Source organism: Pan paniscus, chromosome 8 (genome assembly GCF_029289425.2).
Source record: "Pan paniscus chromosome 8, NHGRI_mPanPan1-v2.0_pri, whole genome shotgun sequence".
Classification (NCBI taxonomy): Eukaryota; Metazoa; Chordata; class Mammalia; order Primates; family Hominidae; genus Pan; species Pan paniscus.
Genome location: NC_073257.2, coordinates 38,386,776 through 38,403,949, shown reverse-complemented (window position 1 = coordinate 38,403,949; position 17,174 = coordinate 38,386,776). Strand labels below are relative to the sequence as shown.

General features: G+C 45.4%; 1 long non-coding RNA gene across 1 annotated transcript in view; it reads right to left on the bottom strand.

The window, feature by feature from the left end:
* Positions 1–17,174, bottom strand: part of LOC100991511 (uncharacterized) — a 77,399-nt gene that overhangs the window by 19,673 nt on the left and 40,552 nt on the right. Inside the window, exon 4 of the long non-coding RNA XR_008619892.2 lies at positions 11,135–11,221. This is a non-coding gene — a long non-coding RNA (uncharacterized LOC100991511). The remainder of the gene's footprint in view (positions 1–11,134; positions 11,222–17,174) is intronic.

The window sequence follows — 17,174 nt, the reverse complement described above, 5'->3', positions numbered from 1 at the left end:
GCAAAATGGTAGTGATGAAGGTGATGGTGATGATATTAATCTTATTGGTGCTAGTGAGACAGCCACATCCCTGAACAGATGTTAAGTGGTTCCCCTCCCATTTTTAAATTCTTTTCTTCCCCCTCTTTTTTTTTATTTTTAATTTAGAGACAGGGTCTTGCTCTGTCGCCCAGGCTAGAGTGCAGAGGCACCACCCTAGCTCACTGTAACTTAAACTCTTGGGCTCAAAGGATTTTCCAGCCTCAGCCTCCCAAGTAGCTAGGTCTACAGGAGAGTGTCACCATGCCTGGTTAATATTTTAATTTTTTTTTGTTAGAGATGGGGTCTAATTTTTTTTTTTTTGGTTAGAGATGGGGTCTTGCTGTGTTGTCCAGGCTGGTCTCAAACTCCTGGGCTTAAGACAGTCCTTCTTTGGCCTCCCAAAGTGCTGGAATTCAGGCATGAGCCACCACACCTGACCTCCGCTCCCTCTTCTTTGGCTCATTCTTTCTTCATTTTCTTGTCTCTTTTCAAGCAAACCATTGCCTTCCCAAGCCTTTCAGGTTTAACTATCTCCAGAGTACCCACTAACTTCAGGCTAAAATCCAAACTGACAAATCTTACAGCAAAACATCTTTGAACCACACTCAAGCCTGTATTTGTCTCACATAAAACCTTAGGGAGGGGCTTTATGGTGCAGCCCTGTTTGTTATAGGTGTGTAAATGGGAATCCAGGAAAAGACAGGGCCTCTCTCAGCATATCTGGGTTGCAGGGGTGTGGGCAGCAGCAATAAAAACATGTAGGGCTATGATCCTGGCTGCTACATGAGTGCCCCCTTGATGCCATCCAACCTCTTCCATCAGGTCAAGTGAGGATGGTGAGATAAGGTCTTGGAAGTCCTGTTCCCTGAAGTCCTCTTCCTGTGGAAAGCCGAGGATGCAGAGCTAGACTAAACGTGAGTAGATCTGTGCATAGGTGGAGTTAGGAGGAGATGGTCTTGCAGAGTCTCCCAAACACCAGCCCTTGGGGTTGACTGGTGTTTCTCAAGCACCCAAAAGATTTTGGGTGAAGTCAGGCAGGAGTGCCATCTGTAGGAACAACGTGGCAACAACTTTCGTGGTTTGATGGCTGAAGACCAGATTCCTCATCTGGATCCCAAAGCACTGTTTATATTCCCAACTAACTCAGCCATGACCCTAGGAAACATGGGTCATGCCGAACACCATGGCTTTTGACTGAGATTAAGTTTCTGCAATCTAGTGGAGTACGGGCTTGCAATTCAATGAGATGGCATTTTAGAAAAACATCCCGGAGAACCTGTCTCCTCTAGTGAATAAGAATGCAGATTCTGTTCACAGACTACCAAATTTAGTACCTCAGCTCTCCCTCTTTACCTGTGTGTTGTTGAGCAAGTGACTTGAAATCCTTGTGCCTTCATTGTTTTAATTCAGAAAGTGAGTCTAATAGTACCTACCTTATAGGGTTTTTCAGTTACTACACTTGAAACCTTCAATAAATATTTGCAACAAGCCACTGCCAATAGCAGCAAAAACCTGAATTTGAGACCTGCAATTGACACATAATATGTTAGGATTTATTAGCTTGTGAGGGAGGTGTGTTAGGCCATTCTTGCATTGCTATAAAGAAATACCTGAGGCCGGGCACGGTGGCTCACGCCTGTAATCCCAGCACTTTGGGAGGCTGAGGCGGGTGGATCACGAGGTCAAGAGATTCAGACCAGCCTGGCCAATATGGAGAAACCCTGTCTTTACTAAAAATACAAAAATTAGCTTGGTGCGGTGGCGTGTGCCTGTGGTCCCAGCTATTCAGGAGCCTGAGGCAGGAGAATCGCTTGAACCAGGAGGCAGATGTTGCAGTGAGCCGAGATTACACCACTGTACTTCAGCCTGCTGGTGACAGAGAGAGACTCCATCTCAAAAAAAAAAAAGAAAAAGAAAAGAAAAAAGAAAAAAAAAGAAATACCTGAGACTGAGTAATTTATAAGAAAGGGGGTTTAATTTTTAATTGGCTCACACTTCTACTGTGTGTACAGGAAGCACAGCACCAGCATCAGTTTCTGAAGAGGTCTCAGGAAGTTTACAATCAAGGTGGAAGGCAAAGGAGTAGTAGGAATGTCACATGGTGAAAGCAGGAACAAGAAAGAGAGAAGGGGGAGGTCCCAGACTTTTAAACAACCAGATCTCCCAAGAACACACTATCGTGAGGGCAGCAACAAGCCATGAGAGATCTGGCCCCGTGATCCAATCACCTCCTGCCAGGCCCCACCTCCAACACTGGGGATTACAATTCAACATGAGATTTGGAGAGCACAGCCAAACTGTATCAGGAGGGAACACACTTCATTAAGTCCACGAATTTTCTCTATCATGGACGCACATTGTGGTGACACCAAGAGAGAACAGATACAGATGTCGCGTTTATTTTTAAAAGTTAATCTTGACAGTGTAAGACTGGCATCTGGGAAGAGGCCCCGTGCATCTTCTCTAATGCTGTGAATTCTGTCTTAAACCTTCAGTTAGATTTGAGCCCCACAGCCTGTGTCCAGAGGAGAGCAAACCTGGATGGCAAGGAGGATGTATAGGTATCAGGTAGATGTTTCATGGACAGCCCATAATTTTTAAGAATAGACAAGGCAAATATGTCTGGAATGGATATGGAGTGAAAGAAAGTGGGAGCCACAGGCTGTAAGAATTGACCAACTAGCACATCTTTGGAATGTGAGGATTGCAGTACCTCTGCAAGCCACTTAGGTTACATTTGCACAGTTTTAATTCAGATGACATCTCCCATTTCATTGCTAGTTTTTGTTGATCTGGAGGGAGAAATCAGTCACTAAAGACAAATTATAGATATAGACATAGAGAAAATAGTTGTATAGAAATATGAATTATTTGCATTCAATAATAATGAGAATAGCTAATTTACTAAGCATTTTTCTAGGAGCTAGGTTTGTTCTAAGACTTTTACAAGTATCTACTCATCTAATCTTTTTTTGTTTTGTTTTGTTTTTTGAGACAGGGTCTCACTCTGTTGCCCAAGCTGGAGTGCAGTGGCACGATCTCAGCTGACTGCAGCCTCCGCTTCTCGGGTTCAAGCGATTCTCCCACCTTAGCCTCCCAAGTAGCTGGGACCACCAGGCCTGGCTAATTTTTGTATTTTTTGGTAGAGATGGGATTTCACCATGTTGTCCTGGCTCATCTCGAACTCCTGACCTCAAGTGATCCACCCACCTCAGCCTCCCAAAGTACTGGGATTACAGGTGTGAGCCACTGCATGGGCCTCATCTAATCCTTAAAAAAATATATATATTTTCTACTGATGAGAAAACTGAGGCTCAAAGAGGCCAGGTAACTTACCTTATATCACTTACAGCTGTAAATGATGAAGCCTGGAATCAAGTATAACCAAATGGTTATGACACACTCGTAACAACAGTTTGAACTATGGAAGCAAGAGAAAAAACAAATGGCTCTATGCATTAACTACTGCTGTGTAATAAAATTCCCCCAAACACAATGGCTTAAAAAAACAAACACGGGCACGGTGGCTCATGCCTGTAATCCCAGCACTTTGGGAGGCCGAGGCAGGTGGATCACGAGGTCAAAAGATCGAGAGCATCCTGGCCAACACGGTGAAACCCCATCTCTATTAAAAGTGTACAAATTAGCTGGGGGTGGTGGCAGGCACCTGTAGTCCCAGCTACTTGGGAGGCTGAGGCAGGAGAATCGCTTGAACCCAGGAGGTGGAGGTTGCAGTGAGCCAAGATCACGCCACTGCACTCCAGCCTGGGCAACAGAGCCAGATGCCACCTCAAAAAAACAGAACAAAACAAAACACTTGTTTTCTGATAGCTTCTGTGGAATGGAACTCCAGGCCCAGCCCAACTGGGTCCTCTGGCTCTGGGTCCCTCATGAGGTTACGGTGAGGCTGCCGGGTGAGGCTGTGGTCATCTCCAGGCTCTAGTGGGGCTGAAATGGCCACTTCCCGGCCCTCTCTCCTGGCTGCTGGCAGGTCTCAGGTCCTCACCACGTGGGCCTCTCCCAAGGCTGTCTGCCTGTCCTGAAATGGCAGTTTGAGATTGCAGTGACAAAAAGTTAGACAGCACCCAAGACAGAACCCCTTTGTGACATGGGATGATACGGCATCATTTCCTGTGTATTCCAATCATTATTAGAAGCAAATCGTTAAGTCCAGGCCATACTGAAGGGGAAGGATAACAAGGGCAGGGATACTCAGAGGTGGTGTCCCTGGGGGTCTTTTAGAGACTGCCTGTTACAGTAGCCTTTGGAAATTGGAAAACCTAATATGAACAGTACAGCTAAATGTTAGCTCTAAATTGTCAGAAATGCTTCCCCCAGATTTTCCCATAAGAAGGCATTTTTTTGTTTTGTTTTCCTTTTTTTTACAGAATTACGATAATCTTACATTTATATCTTTATTAAAACATAAACTCAAGAGGCCGAGACAGGATGGTTGAGGCCAGGAATTTGAGACCAGCCTGGACAACATAGTGAGACCTCGTCTCTTAAAAAAAAACACACACACACAGAATTATTCTCTATTTTTGCATTTGTTTGACATTTCCCCAAAGTAAGCTGTGTTGAGTAGAAAGGGGTGCATAAAGCAAGGTCTTTGCACTCTATGGAGCCCATAGTTTCCCACGTTGGAGAACTGCCCCACTAATTTGAGAGTTGAGCTCTTCTTTCTTTCTTTCTTTCTTTTTTTTTGACAGAGTCTCACTCTGGCACAATCTCGGCTCTCTGCAGCCTCCCCCTCCTGGGTTCAAGCAATTCTCATGCCTCAGCCTCCTGAGTAGCTGGGATTATAGGTGCCCGCCACCACACCCGGCTAATTTTTTTATTTTTAGTAGAGACAGAGTTTCATCATGTTGGCCAGGCTGGGGATTGAGCTCTTCTTGTTGGAAGATGAGGAAATAGCAAAGGTCGAAGCCCTCCCTTGCTCTACCTCTCTTCAGCCCGGGAGACCTTCCCATTTCCTGGCAGCAGCTATCCCTTTCTATTCAGTCACACCTGAAGTCCCTGCCATTTCATGGTGCTGCATTAAAACTAGGTCAAGCTGCTCTTTCATTAAAATGTCCCCCCAAATATACCTCCGTCCATTCCAGAATGGTTTTTCCAAGCCTGGTCAGTCAGTGAGAATGCCTGAGGAGCCTTGGGGGTTGCCATGGTAACCGCCAGATCAGCCGGGAGATGAGGCTGCACGGGTGAAACAAGCTGTCTTCCTCGCAGGCCACGCGGGGCTGCTCGAGCGGGAGACCCCGGTTGGGTTCTGGAGCCTGGAGCCAGCCTGGGATGCCCCAAGCATACAGGGCAGCAGGGAGGCCCAGTCAAGGAGCTGCGGCAGGAAGCGGGTCAGAGCCGGGCATCTGGAGGGGCAGATCGTGCCACTCAGCAGCCCGGCCCTCCCTGGGGATTGCGAGGCAGGACCAGCCTTCTGCACTCCAGGTCACCCCAGCTTCACCCTCCCTGTCTCAGAATTCCCCAATCTGAGCGTGCCATTAATTTAACATCTCATGCACACAATTTCTCTTGAATAAGTAAGCAGGGTTGGGTAGAAAGGGGTGCATGAAGCAAGGACTTGCTACGTATGGATCCCATTAAAAAAAGTGCACTGGGCCGGGCGCCGTGGCTCACGCCTGTAGTCCAAGCACTTTGGGAGGCCAGGGCGGGTGGATCACCTGAGGTCAGGAGTTCGAGACCAGCCTGGCCAACATTGGCGAAACCCTGTCTCTACTAAAAATACAAAAAATTAGCCTGGCGTGGTGGCGGGCGCCTGTAATCCCAGCTACTCGGGTGGCTGAGGCACGAGACTTGCTTGAACCCAGGGGTCAGAAGCTGCAGTGAGCCAAGATCCTCTACTGCACTCCAGCCTGGGCGATAGAGTGAGATGTGGCAAAGAAAGAAGGAAAAAGAAAAAAGTGTGCATTGCTCTTTCCTGCAAGAAAGGCAGTGTTTTGTAGCACGTCTGCTTCTCCACAGGTCCTGTGTTTTCTGTCTCTGGCTCTTTATTTTTAACGCAACCTAAATAATTATTTTTCTTTCTGACAAGATGTTCACTGCCATCTGCTGACCAAACTCAGTTACTGCACATACAACTGCAAACCTGAGAGCGAGAAGAGAATAGAGTGTATTGCCTGTCCTAATGCCTCTGAATTAATTGAAACTTAGATAAATGTCTCTATTTAAATATGATCATTGTGGTATTAAGATCAGAAGAAAAATGATGTTACAGTATAGCTTGATAGAATATTGGAAAAATAGAAAAGCAGAACACAAATGACACATCATTGAGTTAATACCAAAAGACATCCATCATTTTTCCTTCTCAGACGTGTGAACAAAAGGCAAATGTCACAAATACAATGCTTTTTCTGAAACATTCTGAAACATTTAAATGAAAAGATTACCATTTAATGCTTTAAGGAGGACAGGACAAATTTAGACACCATGAAATAAAATCAAGGGAAAATGAATCATTAGGATCGACCCTAACAGAGTCTTGGTTTTGGAGTCAGTGGCTGAGAAGAGAAGCCCAGATGGAGAGCATGCTGCCCTCAACATTGCACAAATGAGCCGGGCATAGTGGCTCAGGTGTGTAACCCCAGCACTTTGGGAGGCCAAGTCAGGCGGATCACGTGAGATCAGGAGTTCGAGACCAGCCTGGCCAACATGGTGAAACCCTGTCTCGACTAAAAATGCAAAAATTAGCTTGGCATGATGGCGCACACCTGTAATCCCAGCTACTCGGGAGGCTAAGGCAGGAGAATCGCTTGAACCTGTGAGGTGGAGATTGTGGTGAGCCGAGATCACACCACTGCACTCCAGCCTGGGCAACAAGAGTGAGACTCATCTAAAAAAAAAAAAAAAAAGCACAAATAAATGGAAGCCACATACCATATGTCCAACATATAAAGTTATAAATTGAGCTCCACACTGTTACATAGAATATGTTTTGTCCTCCTACCTTGGCAAACAGTGCTTCCTAAGGACATGGAATACAACGTTTGAATTCAGAACTTGGGTTCCTCCGTGTGAAGTACCAGAATATCACCTCACAAGGAAAACCAGCCTCCACTCCCCCAGCCTGTGACCTTGCCCCTTCTCTTCTCACTCCTGGCTCCCTCCTGCTTGGAGAGGTGACTAATGATGGGTGGACATCCCAGCTTCACATTCAAGTTCTACTGCAGCCCTCCAGCCCCTCAGCTTGCCCAGCACACCCCAGAAGCCCGCTTGGCCCTCCAGAAGGTGGACCCTGGAAAGAGGCAGGCAGTAATGCTGGAAGTGGGCTTGGGACTATAGGAGTAGATCATTCCAGGGTCCCAGGTACTGGAGGGTGTGGTCTAGAAGGAGGTGCATGGATTCTGGGGGACATGGCCCTTTGGCCCCTTGGAATCATCACCTAGTGGTGACCAGCCTGGCTGGAGAAGGGCAGAGGGCATCTTCTAGAACGTGGCACTAGGGCCAGGGGCTCCTCTGCCAGCATTTACAGGAAGGACTGATGTGACAAGAGGTAGGAGGCAGGAAGGCATGACAGTAAGCTGAGATTGGGAATGTTCTCTTCCCCCACCTCCTTCCCAACCTTTCTTGATCCTCCTCAAATAACACCCACTTTTCAGTTATTCATGCTGAGACACCTGGACTGTCTCCTGTATCACATCATCAAAACTCCTCTGCCTAGCATTTCAGGTTTGTGTCATTTGCCTTTTGTTCACCTTTCTGCAGGGGCAAGAGGATGGATGCTGTTTAAAATGAACTCAGTTAGTTTTTTTGTTCATGTTTCCTGTTTTTCCAGTGGCCTTATCAAGCCAAGACACTGCAACTTTTAAAAACGTTTCAACAGAGATATCCTTAAAATGATCTACATGATCTGGTCCCTGAGTTTAATCTTCCTGACTTCATCTCCTACTTCTGTCCCCTTTGGTTTTGAGAGTGTGACCGGATCTGCAACCTTAGTTTGTGCACACATCGCTCCCTCCAGGACACACAAGCACATTCATAACAGACACAGCCAGGCAGACATGGCTACTAGCAGAACTTCCACATCCTTCCTACATTGGTTTGCTAGGGTTCCCATTACAAGACATCACAGACTGGGTGGTTTGAACAACAGAAATGTATTTTCTCGCAGCTCTGGAGGCTAGAAGTTGAAGATCAAGGTGTTGGCAGGTTTGATTTCTCCTGAGGCCTCTCTTCTTGGCTTGCAGATGGCTGCCTTCTCCCTGTGTCCTCACACGGCCTTTCCTCTGCACATGCACAGGCCTGGTGTCTCTCCCTCTTAAAAGGACACCAGTTGTACTGGATTAGGGCCCACTCTAAAGGCCTCATTTGAGAATAATGACCTCTTTAAACACCCTCTGTCCAAATACAGTCACATTCTGAGGTTCTGGAGATTAGGACTTCCAGATAAGCATTTTAAAGGGAGAAGAATCCAACCCATAATACTTTCCTACTTGTGTTAGGCCATTCTCGTATTGCTATAAAGAAATTCCGGAGACTGGGTAATCTATAAAGAAAAGAGTTTTAATGGTCTTGTGGTTCTGCAGGCTGTACAGGAAGCAGCATCAGCTTCTGGAGAGGTCTCAGGGAATTTATAACCATGGTAGAAGGTAAAGGAGGAGAGAAGCGTCAAAAACGGTGGGAGCAGGAGAAAGACAGAGGGGCCAGGGGGAGACGCTACACACTTTTAACAACCAGATCTCACGAGAACACATTCAATATTGCCACGACAGTACCAACGGGGATGGTGTTAAACTATTCAGGAAAAACCGCCCCTGTGATCCAATCACCTCCCACCAGGCACCACCTCCAACATTAGGGATTATAATTCGACATGAGATTCGGTGGGGACACAGATCCAGGCTATATCACTACTTAAAGAAGATGTTTAAAATAACATCAACAAGTAAGGGAAGGAATGCTCATGAAAAATGTCCCGGAATGAAGAAAGGAAAGACCGGAAACATAAAAAGAAGTCATCCGCTTAACCCCTTCATTCCTGGGGCTTTGAACTGCATGCTTTCATGGAGTCACACAAAGAAGGGGGGCACAGAGGCCAATGGCTAAGAGTGACCAGAGGGGGGGATCCTGTGGCTCATCCTCCGCACCTCCAAATCCAATAAATATGTATTCATATTTCTTTCTGACTTTTGTTGTAAGTTTTATGCCTTAAGGTACTTGCTTTCCTGGGCCTCTGTACTTCCATTCTTTTATGGCACCGGCACTATTTCTTACCACCCACCTCACAAGCTCGTTTTCTGGCAATCTTCAGTCCATTCATAGCACAAGGCTCCATCCTTTACTATCTGTTCTTGTCACTCTGTGTACTTTCCCTGGGTGCCCCATGTTACATGGCTTCAACTGCAACTTTGATGCAAATGGTTCCTATTTCCGTCCCTAGCATTGAGGTACCCATGACACGTCACCCACTTGGATGAAACATGGGACCTTCACACTCAGCACTTCCAAAGTCAGATTCATCACCTTCCTCCCCTAACCCGCTCCCTGTTCTCTATTCCATGTTATCAGCATCAGTACCAGCCAGAAAGCCCAGAGCCAAAGTGCACGGCTCCTTCTCACTGAGTCCCACCCTCAGACATTCACCAACACATATTAATTCTTTTTGTTACCAGTTATATTTCATCCCTCCCTCTCCATATTCGTGCTTTTGTTTCTGATTTTGTTGTCCAGACAACTGCACTTTCTTTTTGCCTCCTTTCTGCTCACCTTCCCTCTATTCATTTGTTCCCTCTATTCATTAAATATACAAGAATTCACAATTTTGTTGGTCACATTTGGTTGAATTCTTATTAAATAAAACGTAAATTAAACTTTTTGAAGTGAACAACTAATTTGTCTCACCAAAGTTATTCCATTATCTTTTGAAGCAACTACTATATTGTAAACTTTAATTTTTGTAACAGTTACATGTCTGTATTTTTTGTATCCAGAACAAGCAAAACATACTATTGTTTTCAATGCATATAAATGGTATTATGTATATATTAAATGTCATTTTAAATTTTATCATTTTAAGATTTATCCTTGTCCATGTATATGTGTATACAAAGTATATGATGTGTCTGTGTGTGTATATATGTCACATATTTATATGTCTGTCTATCCATCTATCTAGAATACTGGTTCACTCTACTTCTAAATTGTAGCCCAACACATACCTATATCACAATTAATTACTGATTTCTCTGCTGAATATTTACATTTTTTCCAATGAACATCATTATACTTGTTTCCTTGTACATATCTGTGAAATTTTTCTTTGGTTATATACTTGGAAGTATATTTTCTGGGTCGTTTTATGACTTAGAAAAATGTGTGTGACTGTGTGTGTGTCTGTGTGTGTGTGTGTGTGTGAGAGAGAGAGAGAGATGACACTTGGGGACTGAAGCTGGCATTAAAAGGTGTAGTGACCACACCAGGTCCTCCTCCCTTCCATGTCTCCCCTGGGCCCAGGACCTCCCTGGTGGCATCCGTGATTCTCTCTGTATGGCCTCTCCATTCCCTTCTCTCTTCCTACTGGCTCCGTCTGCTGTTGCATTTCTGTTTCATCACCACGGTAGCTCTTCAGAGTCATGGCTCACTACTGCCCAGCCTCTATCTCATAGCGCTTCCGAGCTTCTGACCCCTCCATTGACTCAATCTCTCTCTGTTGCTTTATTTAAACTCTTTGGAGCCACCATACAGTAGTCTTGTTCGTTTTCTGAACCAGGCTTTAGTGATGGGTGCTCAATCTCTCTCTGCTGATTTATTTAAACTCTTTGGAACCACCATGCAGTCGGCTTGTCTGTTTTCAGAACCAGGCTTTAGTGATGGGTGCTGCCCTCCTGTGGCTGCTGCAAATTGGAGATGGGCTGGGGGCTTGGGTGCTGCAATGCAATCTTCATGCCAACAGGGCCATGGGTGAGAGGAAGCTTGCCTTAGAGGGAGGGGTGACAATGGCCAGCATTCTGAGTCTGGTCTGTCCACTACACTCCTATTTTCCCCCAGAACTCAGCCAGAGCATCTCTTCAGGACACGTTCCCGACCTCCCTGTCTGATTTAGATGATCACTTTTATTTCACAACCCCATATATAACTCTATGATCATGTAAAGTACCGTGATCTGTTCTTTCTGATAGATGTTAGTCAGCCTGATAGCAGGAACCACTTCTTGCCTGGCTTTGCCCAGGCCCCAGCACAGCATCTGAAACACATTAGATGATTAATAAATGAAAGAGGTTGAGTGGATAAAAAATGCCCCAGATACTAGAATAGTCAGGGAATGCTTTATTGTTGAATTGGATCTTGCACAGGTCCCTACATTTAATCTGATTACATTGGACTTTTTCAAGCTTATCAGATTGTTTTCTCTTAATTTCAGGTAGGCGGACCTCAATCTCATGGCAAACCGAGCACATGTTTCTCTGACCCTTTCTGTGAGCTCTTTGCTCCATCTTCACTCTTTCCAATCACCCCCACTTCCCCACCGATCTTTCCACATACACAACTTTAAAACTTTCCCCAGGTATCTAGATCTGTCCAAATTCTACCCAAGAGTGCAGGGCCCTTGAAGCCAAGTGGAAAACAAAAAAGTCAAAAGAGCATCAAAGAAGTCTTGAATCTGGGATAGTCAACTAAGAGTGTTGGAACAAAGGAAGAGATGGTGAGAGGGTAGAGAGTTTGCAATTGGGATCGTGGAGGGGCGGTGGCCCTGGACACAGGGCAGAGCATGGTGGAAGGAGAGGCTGCAGGAAGTGAAGAACTGGTTACTGGAGGAGAGGAAGGTAGGGAAGGGAGGCCAGGGGATTGGAGGGGGCATTTGTGGTCACTGACTCCCCAAGGAGCCTCATGAGGATGGCATTGAACAGACTGTGTCAAGGAAGACGTGCTAACCTTATTGAGAGATGAGAGGAGCTCAACTCAGTGATGCATAAAGGGACGTAGCAAGGAGGGGTGGTGGGTGGTAGTCTGAGAATGTGAGGACTGTAGAGGGGAGAGGAAACACGGTCTTTAGTCACTATGAGGGGCACACCCAAAACCAATGTGGGATGTGGAGAGGAAACAGCTGCCCCTTCGAGGGGCCATAAGAGGCAGAGGCCTCAGAGCAGCAAAACAGTAAAGGGACCCATCAGAGATGTGGCTGAGGATACAAGGATTTTACCTAAAACTGACCGTGGTCCCAAAGGGTGTGGTGGCAGTGTTTCAAAAGTCGAGGGTGATGGGAGGTGGGGTCAGGGTAGCAGAGGGGCTTCACATGTTGGGATGACATGGAGTCTAGGCCTTCCTGTGGATAGGAGTCACATGGGAGAAAGGGCACAAGGAGATGCCTCCAATGGCCTCAACACAGTCAGTGCTTGCGAAGCTTCAGGGCTGGGGGCAGGGAACGGGGTTCTTTTCAGAGACATGCAGAGCTTTGGGGTGCCCTGTTCGTGCCTAACAGTGGCTGGGTGGAAGCCGAGAGCGTGGGATTCTGGGTCGACGTCAGCTAGGCTGAGACTGGCTGCCCGCGAGAACTGGGATCTGGCTGGAGGCACCTGCATCATTACGATGGCTGTACTCACCTTTCCCCCTTTCTCTCTCCTCTCATAACCCACCCCAGGTGTGGCTGGCCCTGCCCTCTGCTCCAACCTGGAAGTTTTCACAGGCCTCCCAGTATTGCCTGGGGACCTGGGGATGGAAAATTCCCAAGACTTCCAGGTCAGGTCAGCAAGAGGGTTGCTCCCTGTCCTCCAGCACAAGAGAATTCGCTGCATACCACTCCACTCTCCTCATGTCCTCGGGCCCTTGTGTCTTCCCCTAGGACTCCCTCATCTAGCACATCCCATCACTAGATTTTACTTTTGGTCAGTGTCAATACAGTGTCCACTTATTTCACAATTTCACTGAGAATTGCCCACCAATTTTGCCTCTTTTTAGAAAAAAAAAGTCTGTTTTTACAAAGACATGGAATCAACCCAGGTGCCCATCAGCAGTGGACTGGATGAAGAAAGTGTGGTTCAAATACACCATGGAATACTACACAGCCATAAAAAAGAACAAAATCATGTCCTTTGCCACAATGTGGATGCAGTGGCAGCCATTATCCTAAGTAAATTAATGCAGGAACAGAAACCCAAATACTACATATTCTCATTTTTAAGTGGGAGCTAACCATTGGATACACATGAACATAAAGATGGCAACAATAGACACTGGAGACTCCAAAATGGGGGAAGGAAGGACGGAGGCAAGCATTGAAAAACTATTGGCCAGGTGTGGTGTCTCATGCCTGTAAACCCAGAACTTTGGGAGGCCAATGCGAGTGGATCACCTGAAGTTAGGACTTCGAGACCAGCCTGGCCAACACGATGAAACCCTGTCTCTACTAAAAAATTAAAAATTAGCTGGGCATGGTGGCAGGCTCCTGTAATCCAAGCTACTCGGGAAGCTGAGGCAGGAGAATAGCTTGAACCCAGGAGGCAGAGGTTGCAGTGAGCTGAGATTGTGCCACTGCACTCCAGCCTGGTGACTAGAGCAAGACTCCATCAAAAAACAAAACAAAACAAAAACAAAAAAACAAACAAAGAAAAAAAAACATTGAGTATCATGCTCACTTCCTAGGTGACAGGATCACACACCCCCCAAACCTCAGCAACATGCAATATACCCAGATAACAAACCGGCACATGTACCCCCAGAATGGAAAATAACAGTTTTTTAAGGCTAATTTTGTAACCATTTAAACATTGAAAACAAAATATAATGGATAAATTAATGTTGCTATGCTTATTTTACAACCTAATTATCACAATTAGAATTTAAATTTCCTACAAGTGACTCCAATTCAACTGTTACCCAGGGAAAAATGCCATTTTACAAGGCAGTAAACTCTAGCAGAAAGAAAAAAAGCCAGCGTTGAAACAGTTTTTCCTTTTCACACAGGTCCTGGGTCAGATTTTTAGCTGCATAAAACCTTAATAGTTTTCATCTACATGTGGTCATTCACCTAATGGTTACAGCTTTGCCTTGTTCAGGGACAGGACCATGTCTCTTCCTGAAAGCTGAGCTGTGCTGGTGAGCAAAGTGCTGAGGGGATCTGGCCTTACTCACTCCACAATCCCCTCAGCCCCCAGAACTCTCTGGAAGTAGGCTGTGATCCAATACAGAGCCACATCATCCTGGGAATATTACCAGGATCTAGTCTAGGGTTGTAGTGGAAAGGGTCCAAGGATGTTAAGGCTGAGATCAGACAAGGATGCTCTGGGAAGCCAGATTCTGCATGTTAGCACGGCAAGCCACAAATCTTGCAGCTTTCTCCCCTGAAAACCACAGTGGCCCTTTGGGTTCTCTCCTTTGAAGATAGATCCGCACCTATCAGGCACAATGTGGCTCTGTTGAAGGTTAATGCTGAGAGCCTTAACCCCATCGTCCTTCAGAGACAAAGCAGAAGCTGCCTCTGATCATCTGAGCTGGCAGGTGCTTCCTCAAGGAGCCCTGTGGAAAGTCACCATTCCTACACCTGGTCCCATTTTGTCCTGTGGCTCTCAGCAGTAAATGACTTTGTCTAAGATTACATTCAAAAAAGAGTTAAATTCCTGAGTGAGGAAAATTCAAAGCCCCCTCAAGTATTGCTCTTGTCAAGAATTGGTATCGTGGGCTGAAAGGCCACATTCTGCAACAAGAGATTAAGGGACTCACAGGGACAGGCAGTGCTGGAGGCCCTGCGAGAGGCTGGGGGCCTGAGGGAGTTGGTGCCACTTCACTGCAGGATGTTAGAGCCAGTTGTGTGAGAGGAGAGCTCACAGCCTGCCAGGACTCCATGTGGCAGGAGGGGCTGGTACAGATGTGTGGAGAACTCAGAGACCATCTGGGCAGTGCAGATGGGTTTAATTCTTCCTTGATCTTCTGCCATTTGTGAGCCAACCTGTTGTTCCAAGATTCTTTGTGATGTCCTCTGTACTTGCCCGGTTGGCCATCCTTGCTACTTTGATAGAGGTGTTGGATCTTCTCTCTGCCATCCTCTTAGGATCTTGTTTTTTTCCAAAGTGGTCACAGAAATTTGAACTTCAGTAGCTAACTGTGGCTGAACTGTTAATATAAGTGAACTTAAAAATGTGACTTTCTTATCACTCTGGGGGATCTTCAAGCTCATCCCTGGAGAAGTCTAAGAAAGGCACAGAACCATCAGGAGAGAAGGCCAAAATGTCAGGTCCATCAGGTTCCAGGTACTATCCATGATAGCATTACCCAAAAGCTTATGCATAACAATCAGACGTCGTTTTAAAAGGCCAGCCAGTCAGAGAGGGAACTGTCTTTGGTGTCAATGCACACAGCCTTGGAGGCAATGGTGCCCCCAGTCTACTGCTTCCTTTTGAAGAGACGTCTGCAGGCTGAATTTCACAGTTACTGTCTTTTGTGTCCCCACAAAATCCATGTTGGTTTTCTAGTAACCCCCCTAGATGACCTGCACAGTTATCATGGTGTGAGCAGATGTGAGGTGGTCTCCATCATCTATCAAGCTGCACCTGAGCTCCTAGGTTGTTCCTCTGCGTTCATCAAAGGCTTGGTTTTCACCAGCATCTTTACACAGTTTTACTTATTTATTTGCTGCATTAAAAAACTACACCCAAACCCAATGGCATGAATCATTAGTGATATATCTCTTCTTACGATTTTGTAGGTCCACCACATAGCTCTTCTGTTTCATGTGATGTTGGCTGGAGCATTGGGATGTCTGGAAGTTTCCAAGTGTCCTCACTAGCCTGGCTAAATGCTGGTTGGGAGCTCAACTGGGGCTTGGCTGATAAGGCCTTTGATTCTCTTCTAGTGGATCTTGGCATGTGGCTGATAGGGCTTCCTCTCATCATGGCAGCAAGGAGTGAGAAGCTTAAAGGGCAGGAGGAGTTGGCTGTTGCTCAATGTTGTATATGTTTTGACTTCTTTCCATTCCCATTGGGCCTAAACTTTGGAAACTCAAAAGCTAAAAGCTAAAACTAGATTAGCTTACACTTTTTTTTTTTTTTTTTTTTTTTTTTTTGGTGGTGGTGGTTAGGGAGATGATGAGGCCCAGAGAAAAAGGAAGTATCTGTTTAAAGAAATTAGCTGACATTTCACAAAAGAACATCCCATTATGCTTATTTTAACACTACATAAGTTTTGCATAATATCTTGTTTCATTGCAATGCAGATTTTTCACCCTTGGTCTAAGACTCTTAGCTTTCTGTAATTACATCTGCCATTTAACACACACAGCAGGACTGAAGGATGTCTCTGCAATAATTAATTCTGAAATCTGTTGATTTAGGTAAAACTGAACACTTTTTTAAAATAACAAGAATAGTATATTGCATTTTTATGAAAGCATTTGGTCTATCAATCTGGCAGGCAGAATAATGACCTCCCCCAAGATGTCCATATGCTAATCCCCAGAACCTGTGCATATGTTATTTTACTTGGCAAATGGGACTTTGTGGAGGTGATTAAAGTTAAGGACCTTGGGATGGGAAGATGATCCTGGATTACCTGTGTGTGCCCAATGTAATCAAAGGTGTTCTCTTAAGTGGGGAACCTTTCCTTGGATATGCTCAGAGAAAAAGATAAATCTGTGGAAGTAGGTCAGGGAGATGCTCCGTTCCTGGCATTGAGAAGAGGCTACAAGCCAAGGAATAAAGGAGGCTTCTAGAAGCTAGAAAATGCAAGGAAACCTATTTACCCCTAGAGTCTCCAGAAAGGAAGATAGCCCTGCAGACATCTAAATTTTAATCCAATGAGACCCACATCAGACTTGTGGCCTACAGAACCACAAGGTAATGCATTTGTTTTGTTTTCAGCCACAAACTTTTTACAATCTCCTATCAGTTTGCTCAATGCTACTGATGATTGTTTCTACGAGGAAGCTTTCTAAAAAAACAAACAAAAAAACTTTCTTTTTTTGTACTTTTGCATTGCTTAGATTCCTCAAAAAAGTGTGCACTTTTTTTTTTTTTTAAACAATGATTTTCTGAGGAGAAGGAGGAGAAAGAGAGGCATAAGGAGAGGAAAAAGAAGAAAGCAAGGCAAAGGCAGAGGTGAAGGAAATACAGAAGATTCTGGGACACATTTCTGCTCAGATTTTATGTCCCATTGGACACTTCTTGGCCAAAACAAAGCTAGCCTCATGCAGAAGAAGCTGAATGTCA